We start from the raw sequence: 27995 nt of genomic DNA on the forward strand, positions 1-27995 counted from the left end.
GAATCCAGGTCACTGTATCTGCAACTTATTCACAAATGGCTCAAGACAGAAAGAGACAGAGAAGGAAATGGAAAGCGCTAAAAATTGCAGAATACAGGTGAAGGTTTATGTTAGGATTCTTTGGAGAAAAAGAACCAATAAGATATAAGTAGATACATAAGAGGAGATTTATTATGGAAATTGGCTCACATGATTATGGAGGCAGAGATATGCCATCTGGAAACTGGAGCACCAAGAAAACCAGTGGAATAATTCAGTCCAAGTCTGAAGGCCCAAGACTAAATTCTATACTTGAAACTAATATTATACTGTATGTTAACTAACTGGAATTTAAATAAAGTCTTGAAGAAAAAAAAAAAAAGAAGGTCCAAGAACCAGAGGAACTGATAATATAGCTCTCGGTCCTGGTTCAAAGTCCCAAGAACTAGAAATTCTGATGTCCAAAGTGGGAGTAAACGGATGTACCAGCTCCACAAGAGAGAGAGTGAAGTTTACCCTTCTTCCACTTTTTTGTTCTTTTCAGGCACTCACCAGCTTGGATGATAGATACCATGTTAGTGAAGGCAGATCTCTATACTCAGTCCATTGATTCAAATGCTAATCTCTTCCAGAAATAACCTCACAGACATACCCAGAAATATGGTTTATCAGCTATCTGGGCATTCCTTAACCCAGTCAATTTGACACGTAAAGTTGACCTTCACAAGGTTGTACCAAAGTTCTCTGCACTGTTCTTAGGATTCTTCTGAAATTTTAAAATTATTTTAAAAGTTTATGCCAGATACTGCCATTGCTCTGTCTTGAAACCCAATCTCTCTTTTACCTCCTTAGTGTTCCTCTTAATTATCCTAAGGGCTTACAAGTTTGGAAAACACATGCTAGGAAACATTGCAGACAACCTTTACTTTCTACCCTTCCATATAGCTCTTCTCACAAGGTGCATGTTGTCACATGGGAATACTTTCCATTGTCTTAGCCATTATATAAAACAAGTACCTAAATCTGTAAAATCTATAGAACACCAATTACTGGGTTATACTATTTGGTAGTTATTCTTAGAAAGTTAAGGTATAATATAATGAAAAATAACTTGGAAAAATGCCTAGTGAGCAAGCAATAAAGTCAATATTTGATTGAAGATAAAGCCAAAGTCAAATAACAACATAGGATAAACCTCCAGAGTAAAAAAAAAAAAAAAAAAAAAAATCAGAAATTTTATTAAAATCAGATATTATAATTTTATTACTAAAATTTTACTAGTCACAGTTCTGAATTCTGACATGCAAGAACAATTATTTTTCGACATACTGAAGAGTTAGATTGCTCCTGTAGGCACAGTAATGTGCATTATGAAGCTGAACATATGTTCACTTTCAACCGAGGTCACTGAAAAAACAAGACAGTTTTTGGCTCACTCTGTTACTATATATGTTACTGCTGATGATGAAGTCACCCAGGTTATTCAGCATTACTTTCTTTTCATATGAAATAACAAGCACTTATTTTTCGTTTCTGGACTCAAGCATTTGATTGATCGTGGTGATGCAATGTCACTGAAGCGATCCCACAAAGTAAAGCTTTCTGCAATACTGAGGATGCCTTCTGATTATTTTCAGAAGCAGGTTTAAAATAACAGCCCTCAAAGACAAGCAACTCTGTAATGGCAGAGTAAAGAACTTCAAAATCTGATTCCTTTAAATAAGCAATAAAAACACTGGATGAATTGTCAAAATCAACTTTTTCAGAAATCTAGAAATTCACCAAATGCTTACAATAATACAAAGAGCATTTATCAAGAAAAAAAGCTGAATCTTGGTAAGAACAGTGGTGAGTTCTGTGGCACTTTCACTTACCCTACTCCCAGTCTCCTTTCCCCAGTTCCATGATAACCTTAGAAAGCAGCAAGCCTCTCAAACATGGTAGCTGTGAAAAAACAGATTAACACTCAATGGGGTAGGTGCAGAATGAGTGTGGAGTCTCCCCCAAAGCTGCATCATCAGAGAACTGTCAGTGTTTGACCTATCAGGTAATTTCCTGAAAAGTCCCATTCACATGCCTTCTCTTCATTTGACTGGACTAAGAGCCCCCTCAGTGTGAAAAGCACTTTCTCCAGAGCATTTCTTTAAAAACAAAACAAAACAAAAAACCAGAAAGAAAGAAGAAAGAAAGAAAGAAAGAAAGAAAGAAAGAAAGAAAGAAAGAAAGAAAGAAAAGAGAAAGAGAGAAAGAGAAGGAGAAAGAGAAGGAGAAAGAGAAAGAGAAAGAGAAAGAGAAAGAGAAAGAGAAAGAGAAAGAGAAAGAGAGAAAGGGAAGGAAAGTTTGGGCAATTATGTAACATCACAGCTGCCTGAAGCAGCATACCAATTCAGGGCAAACAACTGACCAAAAACCATGAAAGAAAAATACAGGAAATTAGGTAATTAAAACTAATAAAAAGATATTCAAATTGAAAGGAAAGAAGTAAAACTATCTCTATTTACTGATGATATGACCTTGTATGAAAAAAAAAGAAAATCCTAAGGAATTTACAAACATGCACGCGCACCCACACACACACACATACACACACAGGAATGCTGGTAGAACTAATAAATGAGTTCAGATAAGTTTCAGGATCAATATACAAACAGCAATTGCATTCCTAATACACTAGCAATGAATACTCAAGACATGAAATTAAGAAAACAATTCCATTAACAATAGCATCAAAAAGAACAAAGTACTTAGGAATAACTTTTACTAAAGAAGTACAAGACTTGTACACTGAAAACCATAACATACTGTTGAAGTAAAAGATCTAAATAAATGGGAAGACATCATGTTCATAAATTGGAAGATTTGATAGTGTTAAGACGACCATATTCCTCAAACTGATCTACATATTCAACACAATACCTATCAAAATCCCAATTGCTTTTTTACAGAAACTGAGAGGCTAATCCTCAAATTCAGATGGAAATGCAACAGTCCTCAAAGAATAGGTAAAACAACCTTAAAAAAAAAAAAGTTGGAGCACTCATTCTTTCTGGTTTGAAGTTACTACAAAATTACAATAAGCAACACAGTGTGGTATGGGCATAAATATATAATATATATATATGTGTGTGTGTGTGTATCTATAATATATATAATGTGGGAAATAAAAGCAGAAGAAAAATTATTAAATTCCCTACTATTTACAGCTTATTGAGAAGTCCTTGAAATAGGCACAGTGACATTCCTCTAGAGACTCACCTGCCTCGATGTTAATACTTTGCTGAGGGCAAAAGGCAATCTTAGCCCAACCCCCAGGACCCTGTAAGTCCACTTTAACATATAAAAATTCCTTTGGAAACTTCCTTTACCTTTACCCCCCTAGTTACGTGTTGGCAATCATCCCCCAAGCATTTGACCCACAGATATATATCTGAAGGGTTTCATGACTAAGGATTTATTAGACAGTAATAATTGACCTTTTCCCAACAATAGCTAGCCCCCTTAAGGTCTCGGTAACCTTGCTTCCAAAATTCCTTAGAGACTTATGTTATCCCTAACCCCCTCCCAACTTGAAAGTATATAATGGGCCACTCCTCAAGATCCCAGTGCAGCTCTTTCTGCCCACTGGTCCTGTCCCCTTGCTTTAATAAAGCTACCTTTTTGTACTGAAGACATCTCAAGAATTCTTGGCCATCAGCTTTGAACCCTAAGGTTTTTCCTATATCAATATATATACAAGATACATAATATACATAAAATATATAAAAGGAATAGGATTAAGAATCCAGAAATAAACCCATTTTGTTAGGTTTAACAATTTACATTTGTTGTCAACTGATTTTTGACATAGGTACCACAATGATTTAATGACGAAAGGATATTTTCAATTACTGATGCTGGGATAACTGGGTATCCACATAGAAAAGTTAGAATATCTCACACCACACACAAAAATAAACTCAATATGGATTATACATAATATAAGAGATAAAACCATAAAACTCTAAGAAAAGAACATAGAAATAAATCTTTGTTACCTTCTATTATGCAACAGTTTCTTATATATGACTTCAGAAGTATAAGCAACATCAAAATTAAAAATGCATGTGCCTCAAAAAACATCTTTTAATTTTCTTAATTTTTAAATTTATTATTTATTGAAATATATTTGATATAGAACATTGTGTAAATTAAAGTTGTACAACATGTTTATTTGTTGCATTTATATATTGTAGTATGACTGCCATTGCAGTGATAATTAGCACCTCTATCACCTCACATAATTATCATCTCTTTTTAGTGGTTGGAATAATTAAGATTGAGTCTCTTAGGAAGTTTGATAATTATAATACAATATTATTGATGTCAAAGACATCATCAATAAAGTAAAAGACACTCCACGAAATGTGAGAAAATATTTGTAAATCATATGTATGCTAAGGAACTTGTACCCAGAATATGGAAAAAACACTTGCAATTCAATAATATTGAGACAAATGACCTAATTAGAATAATGGGCAAAGGATTTGGGTAGATAATTCTCCCAAGAATGAATACAAATACCCAATAAACACATCAAAAGATGCTCAACATCATTTATCACTATTGAAATGTAAATAAAAACCACAATGAGCCGCCACTTTACATCTACAAGGATGGCTAAAATAAAAAAGGACAGACAGTGAATACTTGTAAGATGTGAGGAAATCAGAATTCTCCTACATTGCTGGTGGAAACAAAATGGCAGCCACTTCAGAAAATATTTTGGCAGCTTCTCAAAACATTAATGAAGAATTCCCATATGACCAGCAATTCTGCTTCTAGGTATAAACCCAAGAAAAATGAAAATATGTCCACACAAAAACTTGTAAACAAATATTCATAGCATCATTAAGCATAATGGACCAAGAGTGGAAATGACTAAATATCTTCCAACTGATAATGGATAAACAAAATGTGTTATACCCATACAATGGAATATTATTTCTTATTTTTAAAAAATGAAGTATTGATTCATGCTTCAACATAAACAAACCTTGAAAACATTATGCTAAAATGAAGTCAGTTATAAAAGGCCACTTATTATATGACTCTATTCATATGAAATGTCCAGAGTGGCAAATCTATAAAGACCAAGACTAGATTAGGGGTTGCCTGGATCCAGGGGCAAGGTTGGAGGGTTGGAGAATGACAGCTAAGGGGTGCAGGGTTTCTTGCTGGGGTAATGAAAATGATCTAAAATCGACTGTGGCAATTGTTGCACAATTCAGCTACTACACTGGAAGCCACTGAAGTGTACACTTTAAGTGGGTGAATGACATGATAAATGAATTGAATCTCAATAAAGCTGTTAAAAAAGAAAATTTCAAAAAAAATTCTGGATCTCACATTTTTATTTCTAATGCTTTTTAAATGAACATGCAGCCTCCTAAGATCCTTGAGAAAGTCCTGCTCTTAAATCTTGGATCTGGAAATGTGGCCTGGAACAGTGTAACTGGATTTCAAGGTAACAAAATCATCTTAGAATTTCTCTCTGTAGCTCTGCTTTCCTTACCTATACACCAATTTTTGCATCAGTCCTCAAAGGACTAATAAGTGGATCCTTACTGCAGGTAACATGTAAGAAACACTGACAGTTCTGTCACTTCACAAGCAAGTTATAGCCATTGAACTCTGAACAACTATTAGTTATGCGTTGCTATGTTGATAATCTTAACTGCAATGTATAGTGTAAGTTTTTTTTCATTCAAGCAGGATTTAAAAAAAAAATTCACTGAGATATAATTCACATACAACCATGTATTCTTTTCAGGGTTACAACATAATTATTTGATATTTGTATATATTGTGAAATGATCACACAGTAAGTCTAGCCAACATTTATCACCATATATAATTACAGAATTTTTTCTTTTTCTTGTGATGGGAACTTTTAAGATCTGCTCCTTTAGCAACTTTCAAATATGCAATAGTTTATTAACCATAGTCACAGTGCTATATATTCTACCCCCATGACATTTATTTTTTTTTTAAAGATTTTATTTATTTATCTGACAGAGAGAGAAACAGCCAGCGAGAGAGGGAACACAAGCAGGGGGAGTGGGAGAGGAAGAAGCAGGCTCCCAGCGGAGGAAGCTGATGTGGGGCTCGATCCCATTACGCTGGGATCACGCCCTGAGCCGAAGGCAGACGCTTAATGACTGAGCCACCCAGACGCCCCCCCCATGACATTTATTTTAAACAGAAAGTTTGTGCCTTCTGATTCCCTTCACCCATTTCACCCAATCCCCATCTCCCACCTCTCGCGACCACCAATCTGCTTTCACTATCTATGAGCCTACTTTTTTTTTCATATATAAGTGATACCAAATGATATTGTCTTTGTCTGACCTATTTCACTCAGCATGATGCCCTCAACATCCACTCGTGTTGCTGCAAATGGCAAGATTTCATTCTTTTTTATGACTGAGTAATATTCTATCTTACAAACATATACCACCTTTTCTTCACCCATTCATTCATCAATGGACCCTTAGGTTGTTTCTGTATCTTGGCTATTATAAATAATGCTGCAATAAACATGGGGATGCACACATTCTTTTCAAGTTAGTGTTTTCATTTTCTTCAGATAAATGCCCAGAAGTGGAATTCCTGGATCATATGATAATTCTTTTTTTAATTTTTTGAGGAACTTCCAAACTGCTTTCCTCAGTGGCTGCACCAATTTATATTCACACCAACAGTGCACGAGGGTTCCCTTTACTCTACATCCTTACCAGCATTTGTTATCTCTTATTTTTTTGATAATAGCCATTCTAACAGGTATGAGGTGATAGCTCATTGTAGTTTAGATTTGCATGTCCCTGATGTTTAGAGATACTGAGCATCTTTTCATGCACCTGCTGGCTATTTGTATGTCTTCTTTGGGAAAATATCTATTCAGATCCTCTGCCCATTTCTTAATCAGATTTTTTTTTTGCAGGTGTGTTGTAGGAGTACTTTATGTACTTTGGATATTCATTATCAGATACATGATTTGCAAATATTTTCTCCCATTTGTAGGTCACCTTTTTATTTTGTTGATGGTTTTCCTTACTATGCAGAAGCTTTTTAGTTTGATATGGTTTCACTTATTTATTTTTGCTTTTGCTACCTTTGCTTTTTAGTCAGATCCAAAAACCCATCAACAAGACAGATGTCAAGGAGTTTGTCAGTTGTGTTTTCTTCCAGGAGTTTTATAGTTTCAGGTATTACATTCAAATCTTTAATCCATTTTTAGTTAATTTTCACAAATAGTATAAGATAGTCCAGTTTCATTCTTTTGCATGTGACTACCCAGTTTTTCCAACATCACTTATTGAAGAGACTGTCCTTTCCCCATTGCATATTCTTGCCTACTTCGTTATAAATGAAATAAACATATAGTGTGTTACTTCTGGTAAATATAATTTACCATATAGGTCTGTTCCATTGACCTATATGTCTATTTTTATGACAATGCCATCTTGTTTTGATCAATATCCTTTTGTAATACAGTATGAAATCAAGGCGTGTCGTGCCTCCAGTCTTGTTCTTTCTCACGATTGATTTGGCTATTGGGGCCTTTTGTGGGTCCATACAAATTTTCGGATTGTTTGTTCTATTTCTATAAAAAATATCATTGGAATTTTGATAGGTATTGCACTGAATCTGTAAGTTGCTTTGAGTAGAAGGGAGATTTTAACAAGTGATTCTTCCAATACATGAGTATGAAATATCTTTCCATTTATTTATGTCTTACTTAATTTCTTTCATCAACATCTTAACAGTTTCAGTGTAAGGTCTTTCACGTCCTTGGTTAAATTTATTCCTAGGGGCACCTGGGTGGCTCAGTCATTAAACATCTGCCTTCGGCTCAGGGCATGATCCCAGAGTCCTGGGATTGAGCCCCATATCAGGCTCCTCCGCTGGGAGCCTGCTCTTTCCTCTCCCACTCCCTCTGCCTGTGTTCCCTCTCTCGCTGGCTGTTTCTGTCAGATAAATAAATAAAATCTTTAAAAATAAATAAATAAATAAATTTATTCCTAGGTATTTTTTGATGTAATTGTAAATGGAATTTTTTTCATTTATTTCCTGATAGTTCATTATTAGTGTATAGAAATGCAACATATTTCTGTGTACTGATTTTGTATCTGCAACTTTACTGAATTATTTATTGGTTGTAACATTTTTTGGGCAGAGTATTTAGGGTTTTCTATATATAATATGTCATCTCATATAGTCAAAAATTTATTTCTTTTCCAATTTAAATGATTTTAATTATTTTTCTTTCCTAATTGCTGTGACTAAGACTTCCAATTCTATATTAATTAAAAGTGGTGAGAGTGGGCATTCTTACTTTGTTTTTTATTTTAAAAGAAAAGCTTTTAGCTTTTCACCACAGAGTATGATGTTAGCTGTGAGCTTGTCACAAGTGGCCTTTATTATATTGAGGTACATTCCCTCCATACCCACTTGGTTGAAAGTTTTTATCACAAATGGATGTTGTCAACCGTTTTTTCTGCAACTATTGAAGTGATCATATAATTTTTATCCTTCATTTTGTTAATGTGGTGTACCACATTGATTGATATGCAGATATTTAACTATCTTGCATCCCTGGGATAAAAATCACTTGCTTATGGTGTGTGATCCTTTTAATGTATTTTTTAATTCAGTTTGCTAATATTTTGTTGAAAATTTTTGCATCTATGTTCATCAGGAATATTGACCTGCAATTTCCTTTTATTCTGGTATCCTTGTCTGGGTTTGGTATCAGGGTAATGCTGGCCTTGTAAAATAAGTTTGGAAGTGTTCTCTCTTCTACTTTTTGGAAGAGTTTGAGAAGGATTGGTATTAATTCTTCTTCAAATGCTTGGTAGAATTCACCAGTGAAACTGCCTGGTCCTGGACTTTTGTTGGTTGAGAGGTTTTGATTACTGATTCCATCTTCCACTACTAATTCGTCTGTTCAGATTTTCTCTTTCTTCATGATTCAGTCTAACAAAACTGTATGTTTCTAGGAATTTATCCATTTCTTCTAGGTTATCCAATTTGTTGGCACATATTTGTAATAGGTAAAGAACATCTGAAAAGTCATTGAGAAAGATCTTTCTCAACTTACAATGGGGTTAAACCTACTGTAAGCTGGGTAAACCTGATAAACCTATTGTAAGTTGAAAACATCGTAAGTTGAAAATGTATTTAATAAACTTATCTTCTGAACATCAGAGCTTAGCCTAGACTACTTAATGTGCTCAGAACATTTACAACAGCCTATAGACAGGCAAAATCATCTAACACAAAGCCTATTTTATGATAAACTATTTGACATCTCATGTATTTTATTGAATACTGTACTGAAAGCGAAAAACAGAATAGTTGTATGAATTTAGATTGTTGTTTACCCTCATGATCATGTGGCTGACTGGGAGCCAGCATCATGACAGAGTCATCCTATGTATTGCTAGCTTGGAAAACATTAAAATTTAAAACTCAAAGTACAATTTCTATTGAATGCATATTGCTTTTGCATCACTATAAAGTCAAAATATTGTAAGTTGAACCACAGTAAGTTGGGGACCATCTGTACCCCTAGTATGTTATACAGCTTGTCTTTGGCTTAAGGTCTGGTTATATTATGGTAGGTAACAATTATTCTGTGAACATATAATTAATGAGTATGAAAACACACATAAATCTTCATACTTGCTATACCATCAGTGTCAAAATTCATGACACTGTCTATAAAGCTTTTCCATTCTGAAAATCTATTTTCAACCACACTCAGTGCAATGTTAACTGTGAAAGACTCAGAAATGCCTAAGCAATGAGTAAAGGAGAAGCAAGGAATTAGTCATTATTTCATTCTGCTGTTGAATTCAAACTCTTGATTGAATGCTTAGCCTCCATATATTCAGATCTAGAAGGAATTAGCTTCTTAAACTATTTGTTTAGAATCTATTGTTTTGAGGTTTAATTAGCGAGAACCAACTATGTTTTGGTTGGATATTCTGTTTTTAATTCATTTTCACAAGATGTGAAAAATTAAGAACTTTTTCTTCAAAAAGTCATGTCCTAATTAATGTCCTAATTGTAAGCAGTTTCAAATCAAAAATATTATTAAAGTAGTTTAATGCTATAAATGCTCTTCCCTTACTTTACTTACTTGAACTTCTCAATCACTTCAAGCATCATCAATTAGTGATGTATTTTAACTTTGAAATAATAGCTATACTTTTCAATGATTAATGGATTTTCAACAGAAAACATTTAAGGGTATTTTCTACTCCAACTGATATGTAGAATGTTCTATCCATCTAAAATGCATATTCAGATTTCAAAAATAAATTCAAATGATATACCTGCTTATGTTCCTGAAATTAATTGAATGTGATGATAACCTCTGTAAGCAAATTAATTGGCGATGCAAAAATGACATGGTATTAAGCATTTACTATTTGGTCTCACAAATACTGAAGTTGAACCCAAGGCTGATGAAATATTTGTGGCCAGTCACCGAGACCAAAGTTGAACTTTGGCGCACATGAAGAAGGCACTTACAAAGCAAGGTAAAAGCATGTCACCCAACATTCTTTGAAATATTGCTAGGCATTAACAAGGTCATCCAGACATTACAGAGAATGTGTGAACTTTACAGTTTGCCTGAAACAAATACACATACACAGAGAGAGGTATTCTTAATGTTCTTTACTTGAGGTAGCCAATATCATTAATATTTATTTTCTTGCAAAGCCACAAAAACTTGCAAATAGCAACTGCTTTCTCTTACAAACCTAGTTTTAGGAGACAAGAATATATTCAAACTGCAACAGAGACTTTTCAAATTAATCTGTTCCACTTCTCCATTAACTGCCTTTTTTATTGTATTTCACTCAGTTAATACAATTGACTGGTTCATATCAATTGAGCTATTGAAACAGATATCTGCAGAACGCAACCTGGATGTGGCACTCTATACATTCACATTGAACATATAGGGAAATTCAGAACTACTAGTTGTTAGGTTTCCAAAGAGAAGGTGAAATATGTGAATCAATGTAAATAACTAGGTTTTGAATATATTTTGGGGAAGATATTTATTCTATGTCTTTTGTACACCTTAAAACTTCAGAAGCTCTCCTCTCCTAACCATGTTCACTTTATGCCCACATCTCTCTCTGCAGAATGTGGCATTTCTACTGACATCAAAGCAAGTTCTAAACCCTGATGTATTCTTCAGTCTGGGGATGGAGGGGCAACTTTCAATAGAACTCCTTTCTCATAGGTTTCATCACAAACATCTTTTATTTCAAACTCAGTCAATATTTAAGGCAAGGAAAGAAAAATTTCCAGAGTAAACTACATCTTAAACTATCTAAACCACAAAAGTGACCACACACGGAATAGATCTATTTAAGTATTTTGTCAATATCAGCTTTAGTATTGCCACTAGGCTTTATAAAAATTTTAGGACTTAGTATTTTTTTTTAACAGAAGCTTTGGAGCTAAATTTAAGTTACTGTTATCAATCTGAGGGTAAACATATTTTTAAAAGTCTGGGTTATCATTTGACAAGAGTTTATGAGTTATAACTTACTCCCCCAAGGATGTCCATGCAGATTTTCCCATCCTTCTTTTTGAATTCCCAACAAGATATATCCATTGTATTTTACTGCCGACCAAAACTCTTCCTGAGCTGCCTTAATCATATTTCCTTTGGCATGGAGCAACCCTGAAAAGGATATGGGGTGAATAAAAAAAACATTCAGGAGTTTTTACAAAGTAAACCCATGGGTTTGTTTTAAAAACAAACACTAAATGTTGTTTCAGGAAAGTCTTGCCATTTCAGTAGAAGTTGTAAAGGAAAAATTTTTGACATCACTATCACATATTGGGTTTATAGCGCCCTCTGCTAACACAGCCTTTCTTATTGTCTCCTTTTAAGGAAAAAGATGCACGCAACCATGAGCGCGCCTGTGTGTCTGTGTGTGTGTGTAAATATACACAAATGTATAAGTGTACATTTAAAATAATATTCACTTAACAAAAAGAAGCATGAAACACAAACACTGAGCAAATATATATGGATTAAATCAGAGTTTAGAAAAATAGTTCCCAGGGTTTTCAAGTCTCTAAAAAAAGGTCTTAAAGTTATGAAAAACAAGATTAGCTCCAACTGTCCCACTGAGTTTCTTAGCAAAGCATAGTGAAATAAGTAACATACAAAGGAAAAGTGAGAAATGGGTCAGTTTGAGGAGTCTGGTAGGCAATTTTATCACACAGTTAAGTATTCAGGAACTACAAATTAATTTACTAGAAAATAAAATCTTATAATGGAAGACCAACTAAAATACTCATTTACCAGTTCTAATGAACTGAAATGGCCATGAACTAGAGTTTAGAGATTTTCTTCACACAAAAGGTTTCTTCTGGAATTTTGCATCCTTACTATCTCTTACTAAATCTACTTCATAGCACTTGAGTTATCTTCTCTTCCAAGAAATGTTATCTGATTCTTAGTCCCTTTCTGTCTGTCCCTCTACCACCCATATATGCCTTCATCATTGTATTTCTCAACCTGTAATATAATTTTTGGTTTAACTCTGTTTTTTCCACTAGTAGACTACAAATATGTTGAAAGCATAGTTATGTCTCTTCCATTTTTGTATATCCAGTGCATAAACCACAGTAGTGTCTCATTCAGGATTTTGTGAATGAATGCCATAAGTAGCAATGTCTGGGAAAGATGAAGCATATAGGAACTACCACTGAAAGCATGCTTACCTTGAACCTAGCCCTGTGCTAGACAGTTAAGTATTTTACTCATTTATTTCTCACATCAACACAGTAAAGTGGCTATTTTATGTATGGATATGCTCAAATTTTAAGAGATTGAGTAGCATGATTTGGTCTTTAAGAAGAAGTTACGAACTCTGCAATTTAAACCCAACAATTCTTGATTCCAAAGTCCCTGCTCTCTTCCTGAACCCCACTGCTTCCAAGGAGTGAAGTCAAAGTTAGAAAGCAGATTGTTCAGAAAAAAGTAAGTGTCTGTGGAGACTGCCCAGAAATAGCTTTACATTCTTAATCTCCATGCTGCTGTTTCTTATTTAACCCTGTGTCATCAGAGACTACCTTTTAAAATACTTTCCACTTTTTGATGCAGGATAATTTCTTTGACTCAAGTTTAGATTCCCCTCTCTTTGAAAGTTCATCAGAAGTCCATTCTTCTACTAATTTTGAAAGGACTCTGGTGCAGAAGGTTGACTAATCATAGCACTCATTTCATGGTACATTATCAGCATTGGCCCACACAAACCCACACTTGCTGTATTTATCATTCCATTATAGTCCTATAGCCCAGGCCCTTTCCCCTCTACCACAGGCAAACATTCTAATGGGTTTAACATGGTTTTGTTGGTATGTGTTCCTTCAAAATGCTCCTTTCTTGTACACACATATTTTTAATTTATATAAATTATATTTTGTTGTACATAGTATTCTTTTAATTTTTTTTGTGAACACTACATTTAAAAAATACATTTTTATTGGTGTGTATATATTTAACACATTGCTCCATAGTGTGCATCAAATTTTCTACTAGAACTACCTGGAAACACTCACCCTTACCTCCCTCTCCTGTCTGTCAAAGCATATGGAAAACAAACAAATGGGGAAGCAAATCAACTCAGGGTCACCTAATCTTTCACCAACAGAGATTAAAGTAAGGTATATAAAATATGTTACATTAATGAAGTATTTTAAGTGTGCTTATACTACACCTGCCCAGAAGATCATTCACATGTTCATACTTAGGAATTTTGTGGGGTTATTCCTTGATATGCAACATACAGGTACCCTAATTTATTAATAAAGAAGCTAAGATATTGAGAAATATGCAAAGAGATGTAGAGTTAAGCCTAGAGTTGGATGAGCACTGGGTTTAGTCAGAAATACTTGGCTCAATCTCAACCCTACTATTTAACCATTCTCTGACATTTGGCAAGTTACCTGCACTCTCTGCCTTAGTTCCTTATCTGTACAATGAAGTTATTGATGCCTATCTAAATAATTGCTGTGGATATTACAGATGAAACATAGAGAGTATCCAGAACAGTGTCTGGCATGTAGTTGGTACATATGTATGCAGGTATTTCCTCACTCTTACTAAACTCACACATTTCGTGGAAGGTGGCATTAGAACTCATGTTTTGGGGGCATAAATTCAGAACTTGTCCCGGAGACTAGTTATACTTTAATTAATCAACATATTATAGACTTCAAAAGCATCTGATATCTAATCTAATCTATTTTTACTGTCTTGTTCTCCCTTTCCAATACTTATTGACCAGAGTAGTCTTCCTCTACTATCAGAGCAATCTTCCTTCTGGCCTTTTGCCTGGATCATGTTAGTAATTTTCTTAAGAAAGCAGCATATTTAAAATCCTTCACAACCTAGACTCCACCTATTTTCCAAATTCATCAGTTTCTATTACCTGGGCTATAACTTGGGAAAGGTCTGGTCTTTATTCTGCCTTCACTTTTACTTATCAATTGTCTTGCCCCTACATGGCAATCTCCCTGCTGCTTCTTTTCGAATTTTCATCTATCCTTCACTAAAGCCTTTACTTCCCTGTAACTTGATGTGTGTAGGACAGAGCTCCTCTGAACCTTTGAACTACAGACAAAGCTTTTTCCTCTTCTCATATGGCATTTATATAGAACTTCGAATTGTAGATATTTATATTCTTAACTCATTCTCCATTGTTAATTAAAGCTTGTTGGAAACAGGAACTGCCTTACTCATTTCTTGTCAGCTGTTCCACCTCATATGTAAGACCTTACACACAGTTGGTGCTTAGCCAATATTAGTTGGGCATAATTAAATTAAGATCCTGAAGGTTTTCATTCCTGGGCTGCTGGAACTGTGTTTCTGTAACGACTTTAATCTTCCAGGTAACTTCTATAAAAGCAAAAGTAACTTTCAAGAAGATGATAAAGAACAACTGATGAATAAAAGAGTTAAACTTTCAGGAAGCAGTGACAGCATTCACTTGCTTCACCAGCCAAGACAGACTCAACAATGCAATTAAGAGCTATTGAAGTGAGCTGGGATCCTTGGTGAAACAACATTGCATAATATCTCACAGTGGCTCTAAGTCACCACAGTGCAGTGGGTTAAAGCATTTTCCACTTGGAATCCAAGGCAACTTAAAAGGGTTATTGATTTTTTCCTCTACTTATAAATGAGACTCACATATTAGGAGTGAGAACTGCAGACACAACATAATGACCTTTCTACTTGGCTTCTTTTTCCTAACATAAACAGAATCACTTTCAGTGGTTAAGAGGATATTAGGCAGTAAATCTTGTAATTACGTGTGTGACTGTCTATACCTTGAAAGCAAAAATTAGCAGCCACATTTTTATTTTAAAAATATCAGTTCTGTTCACTTAGCATTAGAAATCTCAACATCTAATTGTGTGTTTCTTTTCCTGCGCTGGTGTTGAAAAGTCCTATGTTTGTTCACGCCTCAGCACTAATACACAAGTTCAGCTTGAAACAATCAGTTTATTGAAGACATAAGACCTTGCATGACCTTGTTTTAGATGTAAGACTTAAAATAAACTTATTGATTCCTGCCGTGTTATCTTAATAAGAGAAAGATTCTAAATATGAAACAGTGGGGGAGCCCTTATTAAAGTTGTCCCAAAACAAAAGCTAAGAGGTTGATAACTATTAAAATTAGATTTGTTTTGTACCTGTTGGATTTTGCTGTCATAATTTAATTAGGGACACTCTGAAAAAAAGTTAAGGCTTGATGGGTTTCCCATTTTTTGGTCTAGTTCCTTTCTCAGAGATTTAAAATAACTATTTTCTCTGAATTTTCACTCTTTGGGGGTGACATATTTAAATAATTTCTGCTTTGTTTCAGGAGGTTTGCTCTTTGTTTGGCGTTTTTTGTTGTTTTCTTTCCCATGTATTCAGTGAGATCTATTATCCCCTGTAACACTAGGATGCAATGTGTTCCTGTGTGGCCAGCCATCCACACCTAACTCACTACAGGTAATCACAGACATTTTTATGATCTTCAAGGTACTAGGTAGATACTTACTCTATCTAAACATACTGCCCCCCCCCCAACATGCACATACACTGTCCGTTGCTATGTCTACAATTCTCCCACTGAAAATCTATTCAGTTCAGTTTGTTCAGCAACAAATACACGTTTCACAGATTATTAAGAGTCATTCTGTTCGACATCAGAGTGACAAAGATAACAATAGCCTGCAATTTAACCAGCACTAATTGTGCACCAAGCACAGAGCTGAGTGTTTTAGAGCTATATATTCTCTCATTTCATCCTTACAACACCATGATGCGGTAAGTTTTATAACCTTTATTTTCTGTAGAAAGAAAGTGAGGTTCACAGAGTTAAGTACTTAGCTGAGGTCACAGAGCCAATCAGTGCCAAAATGAACAAGTTTTCCTGATTCCAAAGGTTGGGGTCTACCTGAAAGTCTATGAATAAGAAAGTACTCTAGGTGACTGAGAGGGAGAAAATGGAAGTAACTCTTAAGAGTGAAAAAAAGCTTTCAATTTTGGCAAGGATTCCATCTTTAAGATAAGAAAATAGGTTCAGAGAATGTTTTTAACTTTCTAAGCTTATAAACCTTATGTGTAAGTTATCAATTTGTAATGTCTCAGCTACACATTCGGTCTTCACTGCCTGCTATTCAGTAACAGAAATAGGCCTTGTGTATTAGTTTGCTAGGGCTGCCATAACAAATACCACAAACTGGGTTGCTTAAACAATAGAAAATTATTTTCTCATAATTCTGGAGGCTAGAAGTCTGAAATCAAGTGTCAGCAGAGCTGGTTTCATTCTGAGGCCTCTCTCCTTGGCTTGTAGGTGGTCATTGTCTCCTTTTGCCTTCACATCTTCCTTTTGCACGTGCCTTTATCCTAACCTCCTCTTCTCATAAGAACACCAGAAATGGTGGGTTAGGGCCCACCCTAATGACCTCATTTAACCTTAAAGACTTGCTTAAAGACTCTATCTTCAAATACAATCAATTCCAAGGGACTAGGGGTTAAATTGTCAAAAGATGAATTTGGGAAAGCACAATTCCACCCACAGCACCTGTATATATGTCTTCTTTGCAGGCTGTATCATATTAAGCTTTTTCAGTAAGCGGTGCTGATGACACACTGGAGGGGAGGGGTTTCTTTTCCCGGTTCTGATCTGCTCCTCTAAACAGGCTCCTGGAGAGTATTCCGCACAACTTCTGCGGTACCAGACTCCTGCAGCATGTGTGGCTTCTACAGCACACGGTTCCAACAGCACCCACCGGGCAACAGCACATGGCAATTCCCTATGAACAGCTTCTTCTTTGGGGGCTTGTTAGTGAAGACTCACCAGTATGACAGCTGCTGTGAACAGCTACTCCAGCATCCTCTTGGGTGGCTGCACAGCAGAATGCTGCTAACCCAGTGCTTCTGTTGGGGAAGGTTGTTGAAAATAAGTGACCGCCAGTTGACTCTTGAGCTGGACCTGGGCAATCAGAGGCTCCTCATCCCCCTTTCTGTTGTTGGCATAGGAGTTCTACTTGCCTTTCCTACTCCCAGAGGCTGCTCCAAGGATACATAATTATGTGGTATTGAGAACATCTGCATGACATATATGACTGAACCCAGTTAAGGCCTCTTTATAAGCTTTTAAGATTTGGGAGGCAGTTTTAGGGAGCCATTCATCTTGCTGCCACTCAAGACAAGTCTCATATATAAGTTCCCTTTTCTTATCAAAACTGCCACCTGCCAACCTGGAGTGACCTGCCTCTTTCTTCAGTCTCTCCTTGCCCAGCGGTAGAGGGGCCAGTTTCAGATAATGCCAGGGAAGGCCCGCAAGAGGGTTATGAACCAACAGCTTCCCCATTAAAGGCTTTGCCAGGCAGACCCACGGAGCAGCTTCACAGAGAGTTCTAAGATGTAGTATATCCCCAGGGCAGCTTTCCCCAGCACCCTACAGAATGGCTTCCCAGTAAACACTGCCAACATGGTAATTCCCTATGGATGGCTTCCCCTGGAGTCCATCCAGAACAACTTTGGATGGCCCTGCAGCCTCAGCCAACATCTCTGCTGACCAGTAAGCCATGGCTGCACTCACTCCAATTAAGTTTGGATCTCAGTCCTGAGCTAGGAGGGGTCTTCTAGATTTTTTTCCTTCCTTGGGTATTCTTTCTTATCCTTATGGATGGTGGCTGCTTCCTATACCTGGTATTCCTCTGCTCTTTATAGTATTTTACTCCTCAGTAGTCAGTCTCCTGTCATTCCAATCCCCTATTAATAATTTTTTATATTAATTTTCAAATCATTTTGTGGTTTTTGTTTTTTTTGGGAGGGGGGGCTGGTTATACCTGAACTGATAAAACTGGTAAATGGCAGACCTAGTACTCAAATAATCCTATAAGAAAGAAAAATGCATAGATGCTATAAAGATTGGCAAGGAATCTGTAAAACTGTCATTCTTTTCACAGGACAAGATCATCTATCTAGAACACCCCCTTATGTCCCCAATAAACATAGAAAATGTAGAGGAAAAAATAGCAATCTACTCTTACAACAACAAATTTGTAAAGAATCTAAGAAGTAACCTATCATAGAACACATAAGATCATTATAGAAGAATTTTAAATAAAAGATAGAAAATATGACATTGGTAAATGGAGAAATATATATGTTTATAAATGATCTTAATAAATTGTAAGGAATTCAATACTCCATAAATTAAATTTAATAAAATTCCATATGGAATCTCAGAAGAATTTTAGGGGAATTTGGAAAAATTATGCTGAAATAAAAAATAATGATCAAGCAAAATGTTTAATCATCTTTGAAAAACTAAAATAAGAAGGACAGATTTTAACATATATTGATAAAACTGAAATCCAAAGCAATTAAAATAATACGATGTTGTAGAACAGATAGACCACTGAAATAGAATATAGAGGTCAGAAATCAAACTATGTATGTATAAGAAATTGATACATGGTAAAAGTAAACCACAAAGCAAGAATAGAATACATTTTTATGTAAATAACTTCAGGAGAGCTGGTATACTCTAAGGAGAAAATAAAACTGAACTCATGCCTTATACTATGAACAAACAAAAATTCAGAATTACTGAGCTACATGTAAAAGGTAAATATATCCAATATGTGAAAATGTAGTAAAACACCTTTGTGATCTATGGCTGAAGAAAGACTTCAAGAAGCACAAATGATAAAGAAAGTATGATTTGACTGTATTGAAATTTAAATGTTCTATTCAAAAAAGGCCATTATAGACAAAGCTATATACATAGATTATAGACTGGGGAAAATATTTGTAATATCTTTAACTGACAATGGGTTAATAGCTGAAATATACCAAGAGCTCCTGAAAACCAAACAAAAATGATAGAAAACCCAATAGAAATTATAGACAAGGGATATAAATAGGCAATTCATAAGAGGAGATGTCCAAGCATATTACAAGATGCTCCAAATCACTAATAATCATAAAAATGAAAATTAAAACAACATTAACATGCCACTTCATATCTATCAAAACGGCTACGATTAGAAACCTAATTAATACCTTGATAATACCAAGTGTCTTCAAGGATATGATAAGATGGGAATTTTTATGCACAACAGGTGGGACTATAAAATGACAATTATTGTCAAAAGCAATCTGGATTTTTTTAAATTAATTATGTTTTTGAACTGATTTTTTTTATTTTTGAACTGATGATATAATGATCCCATTCTTAGCTAAATATATAATAAAAATTGTTGTACAAGTCTATTAAGAGGACATATACAAAGATTTTCACCTAGAAATTGTTTGCATCAATAGGAAATTAGAGATAAATTGTTTATTCCTAAGGAAACCTCTAAATTATGGCAGATGTATACTTGAGAACATCATGCAGCAGGTAGAAGCAACACATTCAGCAACACAGAGAGATCTTAAAATTATAGACTGAATGAATACAGTAAAAACTGAATGAGATTATAGTACAGTACCATTTATGAAAATTTATAAACTGAAAATTTTTTCAGGATAAAAGCATTGTCAGAATATATATGAAACTTGTGAAAATGAATGCCTTTAAAACACTGTAATCAAACAGTATGGTACTGGCATTAAGACAATCCACTGGAATCAAATAAAGAGCCCAGAAATAAACACTTGTGTATGTAATCGAATGATCTTCAACAAAGATTTCAAGACCACTCAATAGGGAAAGGACAGTCAACAAATGGTATTGGGAAAACTGAATATACACATGCAGAAGAATGAAGTCGAAACTTCATACTATATATAAAAATTAACTCAAAATGGATTAAAGACCTAAATGTAAGACCTAAAACTATAACTCCTAAAAGAAAAAAAAAAGAAAAAAAGAAAAACTTCATGACATTGGATTTGGCAATGATTTCTTGGATATGACACCAAAAATACAAGCAACAAAAGCAAAAATAGACAAATGAGACTATATGTAACTTAAAAATTTATACAGCAGAGGACACTACCAACAGAATGAAAAAGCGATCTATGGAATGGGAGAAATTATTTGGAAATCATATATCTGATAAGGAGTTAACAGATAGCCATAATATAGAAATTAGTCCTACAACTCAACAACAACAAAAAATCAAATAACCCAGTTTAAAAATGGGATAGGATGCTTCTCCAAAGATGATACACAAATGGCCAACAAGCACGCGAAAAGTTGTTCAATATCACTAATAATTACAGATATGCAAATCAAAACCACAATGAGATAACACCTCACACCTATTAGGTTGGCTACTAGATAGACAGGTAGATAGGGAAAATATCAAGTGTTGAAGACATGGAGAAGTTGGAACCCTTTGTGCTATTGATGGGATTGTAAAATAGTGCAACTGCTATACAAAATAGTATGGAGATTTAACAAAAAGTAAAAACAAAACTACCATATAAACCAGCAATCCCACTTTGGGTATATATTCAAAAAAATTAAATTAGGGTATCAAAGAGGTATTTGCATAACTATGTTCACAGCAGCACTATTAAAAATAACCAAGAAGAAAAAGGAATCCGAATGTCCACCAATGGATGAATGGACAAACAAAATAGAGTACACACATGTGATGGGATATTATTCAGCCTTTAAAAGGAAGAAAATCCTGTCACGTGCTACAATATAGGTAAGCCTTGAAGATATTATGCTAAGTGAAATAAGCCAGTCACAAAACACAGAAACTGTATGATTCTACTTATATAAGGTACCAAAAGTAGTCAAATTCATAGAAAAAAAAAAAAGTAGAATGGTAGTTGCCAGGAGCTGGGGAGAGGGGGATAGGGAAGTTATAATCTAATGGGTATCAGGTTTCAAATTTGCAAATGAAAGTCCTGGAGATCTGTTACACAACCATGTGGATATATTTAACACTACTGAACTGTACACTTAAAAAATGGTCACAATTTTGGGGGGTGCCTGGGTGGCTCAGTTGGTTGAGCAGCTGTTTGTTATGGCTCAGGTCATGATCTCAGTGTAATGGGATGCAGCCCTGCATCCAGCAGCAGGGCAGGCTCTGTGCTCAGCGGGGAGTCTGCTGGGAGGTGGGGGGTCTCTCTCTCTCTCCCTCTGCCCCTCCCATCACTCGCACATGTGTGCACGTGCTCTCTCTCTAAAATAAATAAATCTTTTAAAAGAAATGGTCACAATGGTAAATTTTATGTTCTGTGTCTTTTTACCACAATAAAAAGGGGGGTGGGTGGAGTACAGAAACACAATGAAAAGAAAGAAATGAATAATAAAAAGCAGTTCCTTGTACAAATTAATAACGATAAATGGTTATAAGCTTAGAATATGACTAATTTACTTTCTCTACAAAAATTTTCCCAAAAAAGTGTAATGAAATAAGATAAAATAAAATCAAAAGCTTTAGGAATGAATATGATCACCCAGAGAGAGATTTTTAACTAGAGGGAAGAGTGTTGATCACAATGAGAAATGGAGTAGAGAAGGAATAGCCACCAAAGGGACTGAAAAGAAATGAACAAAAAAGTAGAAGGAAAATTGTGGATGTATGATGTAAACTCCCAAAGAACAGGGGTTAGCAAAACTACAGCCTGTGAGTCAAATCTGACCCTTTTTCCACTTCCTGCCTCCAAACCTACACCCTGCTTGTTTTTGCACAGCCCCTAAGCTAAGAACGGTTTTCATGCTATAAGAACAAAGTTGAACAGCTGTAACAGAGACTGTATTTTAGGCAAAGCCTAAAATATTTATTATCTGGCCCTTTACAGAAAAAGTTGATGATCTCACAAATAAAGAATGATTTTAAGAAAGGAACTGGTGAGTTATATCAAATGTTGTTGTGAGATGGGATAAAATGAGGACAAAAATATGACCACTGGTTGTCTGGGATTCTGTATCTACTGGAACGTGAGTGTTACATCACTAAATTGCAGATGAGTAAAAATCTAAGCTCTTTCTCCCTAAAACTGAATTTTACCAACTCTTGAGCTACCATTCTCAAATTTAAGACATAAGCAGTCACATTTCCATTGTGTCTTACACAGATTATTTTGAGAAAATATTCAATCCATATTAGAATCCTTGGGTTCTCCCCACCTAAGGGTGATTTAAAGTCCAGACAGATTTCTTATTGTTCTAAAATTGAGGAGAAAGACTACCTGGCTCACAACAATAATCTCTCCTCCACTGACCTCCACCAAGATACATATTCTTCACAGAACTTTGGAAAAGAATGTCCCAGACCATGAAAGGATTCGTCTGATACTAGTGACCATTCCATATCTCCTTAACACTAGCTATTAAAATCATCTGACCAACTCATCTTCCTCTGATTCTATTCCTACCACCAACTTTCTAACTATCTTTTGGTTTGTATGTGATTTGCCTTTCAAGTATATTGACTAGTGAACTCTGATCTCTGTTCTGATTTTTATCATAAATTTTAAAAGCATGAAGTTTTACATATTCGTTCATTATGACTTTAGCCAGATAAGCCCCAGAGCCCTCTAATTTGTACATGTACTGACTCTTATATTTCTAAGAGTGAGACCCTCACTCTGAATTGCAGGGGCTACATGGAAATTCTATCACTTTAGAAACATAGAGCTGTCTCACTACTTACCTTCAAACTGTAACAAACAGCATGAGGCATATTTGTTCCATTGTAATATAAAGTAGTTAGAGGCAGAAGATATATCTAAGCAAAGTAAATATCTTAAGACTAATTTCCTTGTCATGTACTCTAAACACAGGTAAAACTGCATTGCACAACACAGTAAGAGTAATGCAACTATTACGTTAAAAAAAAAAAAAACTCATTGGGGTGCCTGGATGGCTCAGTCTGTTAAGCATTTGACTCTTGGTTTAGGTTCAGGTCATGATCTCAGGGTTGTGAGATCAAGCCCCACATCACACTCTGTGCTGAGTATGGCACCTGCTTGAGATTCTCTCTCTCCTTCCATCTGCCCCACCCCTGCATTTGCACTCTCTCTCTCTAAACAACAACAAAATATTATTATATGTATTTGTATTTTATAATTGGCCATTATAGAAGAAGACATCTACAAATCTGATGACCTAATGAGATATATTTCACTTTTTTCTCCCTCTTAGTATTGAAAAATGACAAAAGCAATATATTTCCAAAAGGATAACTATTTAATTGAATATATTGTCCATGTTACATTAATGTTTAAATAATGTTCACAGGCAAACATTATCATACCTTCTACAAAAATATCAAACATTTAGTCTCCTTTAATCAATTCATTTAAAAAAGAAAAATTATTTTTGTAATTCCATCCTCCATTGGCTCTTTTTCTTCCTAATTCCCATGACATCTTTAAGGGCATGTTTTCATTAAGGCCTTCCACACATTAGCTTCATTTTAATTTTTGTGAAATTTTAAAGCATATATATAAATAATATCAGGTATGGTTTTGCTATTTCTATATTTTGAAGCTTACAAATGTAGTATGAAATAACAAACTGCCAGAGACCGTAGGGAAAACAGATAACATACATTGAGAGTTGTTTTTTATCAGACATATTGACATATGTCATATGTACATAAGATCAGAGAGGCATAGCAGCATCCTGCTAAATAATTCTAGGAAAAAGAGGTAAAAGTTTAACAAAACAATTAATGAAAATATTTTTTCACCTGTTCAAAGATTGATTAGGGGGCTCTGGGATGGCTCAGTTTGTTAAGGCCAACTCTTTTGGCTCAGGTCATGATCTCAGGGTCATAAGATCAAGCCCTACATCAGGCTCCACGCTTAGTGGGGAGCCTCCTTGAAGATTCTCTCCCTCTGCTCCTCTCTCCACTCACTCTCTCTCTATCAAATAAGTAAATCTTTAATTAAAGAAAGAAAGAAAATGACCACTTATTGCCTCCAGAGTTGTTAATATAATACCTGAAGAAAGAAATATGAACATTTTGTTTAGTGAGTGGTGATGACCACACCAGGGTTGTGTTTTTCTTATGTGACCTATGACATATTCTGAAACAATACAAAGATAATAAATTCACAACTGTTACACTTTCATATGAGAAAATATAATTTTTATCCTCAGGAAATTTTGGAATAAAAAAATATTTATAATTCATAATTAAAGAAAATCTATGCACTTTCTCTTTCTCCTCTTCGTCAATAAATCTACATGTGTCAACTAACTTAAAGGAGTTCTGAGAAATAAGAAAAAGATGAAAGCTATACAAAGAGAAAAACTGTCTCGTGTCTAATTCTTATGAAAAAAATATTCACCTCAAAGGCCAAATGTGGTAGTGGGAGACAGTACTATTATTTTAGAATTTGTCTGGTAACCTGGGGGTATTGCATAGGGTATTTACATCATAGGACCAATAAAACTCACATTCTCAGATTCAATCAGCAACTAGCCCTGCAAATTTGAGGAACAAGCTTAGGGTGAAAAAAAACACATACACAAAAGTTATGCCACACCATGCTAAAAGTAAAACTGAATCAACAAATAATGGGTGTTACATAGCTGGAATTTCCTCCATTTAGTTTCCAAACTAATTACTCAAATCTCAAATAGCCAGTTTAAAAGCAGAGAGCTAAATACTCCATCTAGATGTATCATGAACTGCAAACCCATCATGCTGAAAATTGGATTCACTACACATTCATTTAAAAATTATTTTGAGAAAATATTATGTTTGAGGCGATGTCTTTTCCCCTTCCCTTTCTCTATTCTCTCATTGAGAAAACATAAATCACAGGACAGTAGACAGGCTAAATACTTCTGGTTATTATATACACCAAAGTTAGCTACTTTATCACACACTTCTACATATTCTTTATAATTATGGACTTTATTCAGCAAATAATTTCACAAAATAACCTGTTAACATGGCATGAGCCTTCAGTCCTTCCTATGCCTTATTTCAAAAGCTTCCCATATCAGTATGGTACAATTCCACAGGTCTCTGCAGAATCTCTACACTCGCTCTCCATTAGTGCTAGGAGTTTTATTGACAATAGAACCAAAAGGACATAACTATCACTCCTGGAAAGAGTAGACTTTTTTTTCCTCTCATAATAAATTTTTTTTTTATGATTGATGATACACTGGAAAATCATTGCTTTACTAGGGTATATACCTCTATGAATGGCAAGGATATTTTAAAGCTTTTGTTTATACCCAACAGTAATAGAATAAAAGATATGTTAACTAATGATTTCAAAGCATAATTTCTAAATAGGTCTCTGTTCCTTTCGTACCACTACAACCTACCTGTTATAATGTCCTGACTCTGAACGAGCACATACACACAAATTACGTGAATCACATTTTTTCTAGAACCTGAAAAGATTTTGCTCTATTTAGGGTCTACAATACTTTATATAAATTATATGATGTGCTCCTTTTCTAGCTTAGTTTTCTAACACTTCACCTCCGGATAAATTGTAATATTAAATAATTACAATATCCTGACCAAGATTTTAGAGAAATAAAACATCACAGAAAGAAAATGTTAGACCTATGTTTTAGTCTACTCAAACTGCTATAACAAAATACCTTAGACCAGAAGGCTTAACAACAGACATTTATTTCTCACAGGTTTAGAGTTTGAGAGTCTCAGATTAAGCTGCCAGCAGATGAAATTCCTGGAGAGGGCCCTCTTCCTTGGTTGTGGGTGACCAACTTCCTGCTAGGTCCCTACGTGGCAGTGACAGCTCTGGTGTCATTTCCTCCTTTACAAGGGCACTAATCCCACCATGGGGACTTCAGGATATGAATTTCAGAAGACATAATTTAGCCCACAGCAGTCTGTTTGTAGTATTCACATGACCTTCTTCAAAATCAATTCAATATTATTGAACGATTTTTTAAAATTGTCATATTTGACAATGCCACGTTTATTACAACCTATTTTTCCCCTTTACAAATCATTTTTCAATAAGAAATTTATAATACTAAGAAATCTATCAACATAGATCAAAATATTGGCAAAAATAATACTCTGAAAATATTTATGTTTATTTTACAATGAGTGTCTTTTCTTTTGAAAATACCTTAAGCACCAGAGGAGTTACTTTTGCATATTATAAATTGTTTTTATCCATCCCTAATGATAGTATTGCTAACTTGTAACTACTTATATAAGACATGCTGCCAATAGTAAAAGAGAAATGTACCAAATAGGAATACTATATTATTCAGAATAAGCTAGGCTGAAGTAATAAACAGACTCTAAATTTTAGCAGCTTAAGAAAATTTGAAGTAAGGAGTGGACAAAGGGTTAGGGAGGTGTGACATCTGTATTTCACCAGTCCAGAAGGGTAACTGCATGGTTGAAGTGACCAGGGACTGACCATTTCAATCTACTTGGTAAACCCACTATCCTGACTGCCAAGACTTGTATGTTTCTGGACACTACCTTCCAGAGTTTTCTATTCAGCTTTCACCAAGGTCTCCTCTGCTGTGAAGAATTTCATCACAAAGAATCAATGGCTCTTAACATCCAGCAGGGAATATGCTTAACACCCAGCAGAGAACTGGTATCTGGTGTGGAAAAGCTGGCCAAGAACCCAAGGAGGCAGTATTGGAACCATCGATAGAAAAATATTTAAATTTGATCAGACGAGAAGATGGCTTATTGCTGGACGGCCTGCTTGGTCTTGGAGCATTGTGCTACTATGGCTTAGGAATATATAATAATATTGTAACCATTGAAAAGGCTGTAATTTGGCCTCGGTATGTTAAGAATATAAATCATTCTATGCATACGTACTTAGCAGGAAGTATTGGTTTTACAGCTTTGTCCACCCTGGAAGTAAACAGAACTCTTCTCATGAACATGATCAGAGGCTCTTGGGTGACAACTGGTGCAACCTTTGAAGCCATATTGGAGGTGGAATGCTGGTACAATCAATATTATATGACCAGAGCCCAAGACCCTAAGCAACTTGCTTAGTTATTCCACTCTAGTGTGACGGGGTGCCATAATGGCTCCTCTCACGATTTGGGTGGGGAGAGCTCTTCTCATCAGAGCTTCATAGTACACAGTGGGCCTTGGAAGAGGCCCCTCCACTTTGGCCATGTGTGCACTCGGGGAAATTTCTGAACATGGGACCATCCCTGGGAGTGGGCCTGGGTCTCATCCTTATAACGTCACTAGGATCTATGTTTCTTCCACCTACCACCCACTGTGGCTGGTGCCACTCTGTAGTCTGTGGCAATTTATGGTGGATTAGTCCTTTTCAGTATGTTCCTTCTAAATAATATATGTAATCAAGTGTGCAGAAATAGTACCAATATATAAGTTCAAAAATATGATCCCATCAATTCAGTGCTGGGAATCTACACGGACACACTGAATATATTTATATGAGTTGCCAGTATTCTAGCAACTGGAAGCAACAGGAAAAAGTGAAGTGACTCAACTTTTGA

General features: G+C 35.2%; 1 long non-coding RNA gene and 1 pseudogene across 1 annotated transcript; one reads left to right on the forward strand and one right to left on the reverse strand.

The window, feature by feature from the left end:
- Positions 1-1251: 1251 nt before the first annotated feature.
- On the reverse strand, positions 1252-11729 carry LOC123784348 (uncharacterized). Its single transcript, XR_006777433.2, has 3 exons — positions 11594-11729; positions 1854-1923; positions 1252-1655 (listed from the first exon to the last, which is right to left on the reverse strand). It is a non-coding gene; the product is annotated as an uncharacterized LOC123784348 (long non-coding RNA).
- Positions 11730-16376: 4647 nt separating this feature from the next.
- Positions 16377-27978, forward strand: LOC123784392 (growth hormone-inducible transmembrane protein pseudogene; annotated as a pseudogene).
- Positions 27979-27995: the final 17 nt, after the last annotated feature.

Source organism: Ursus americanus, chromosome 4, assembly GCF_024610735.1.
Source record: "Ursus americanus isolate L20-20 chromosome 4, mUrsAme1.1.p, whole genome shotgun sequence".
Taxonomy (NCBI): domain Eukaryota; kingdom Metazoa; phylum Chordata; class Mammalia; order Carnivora; family Ursidae; genus Ursus; species Ursus americanus.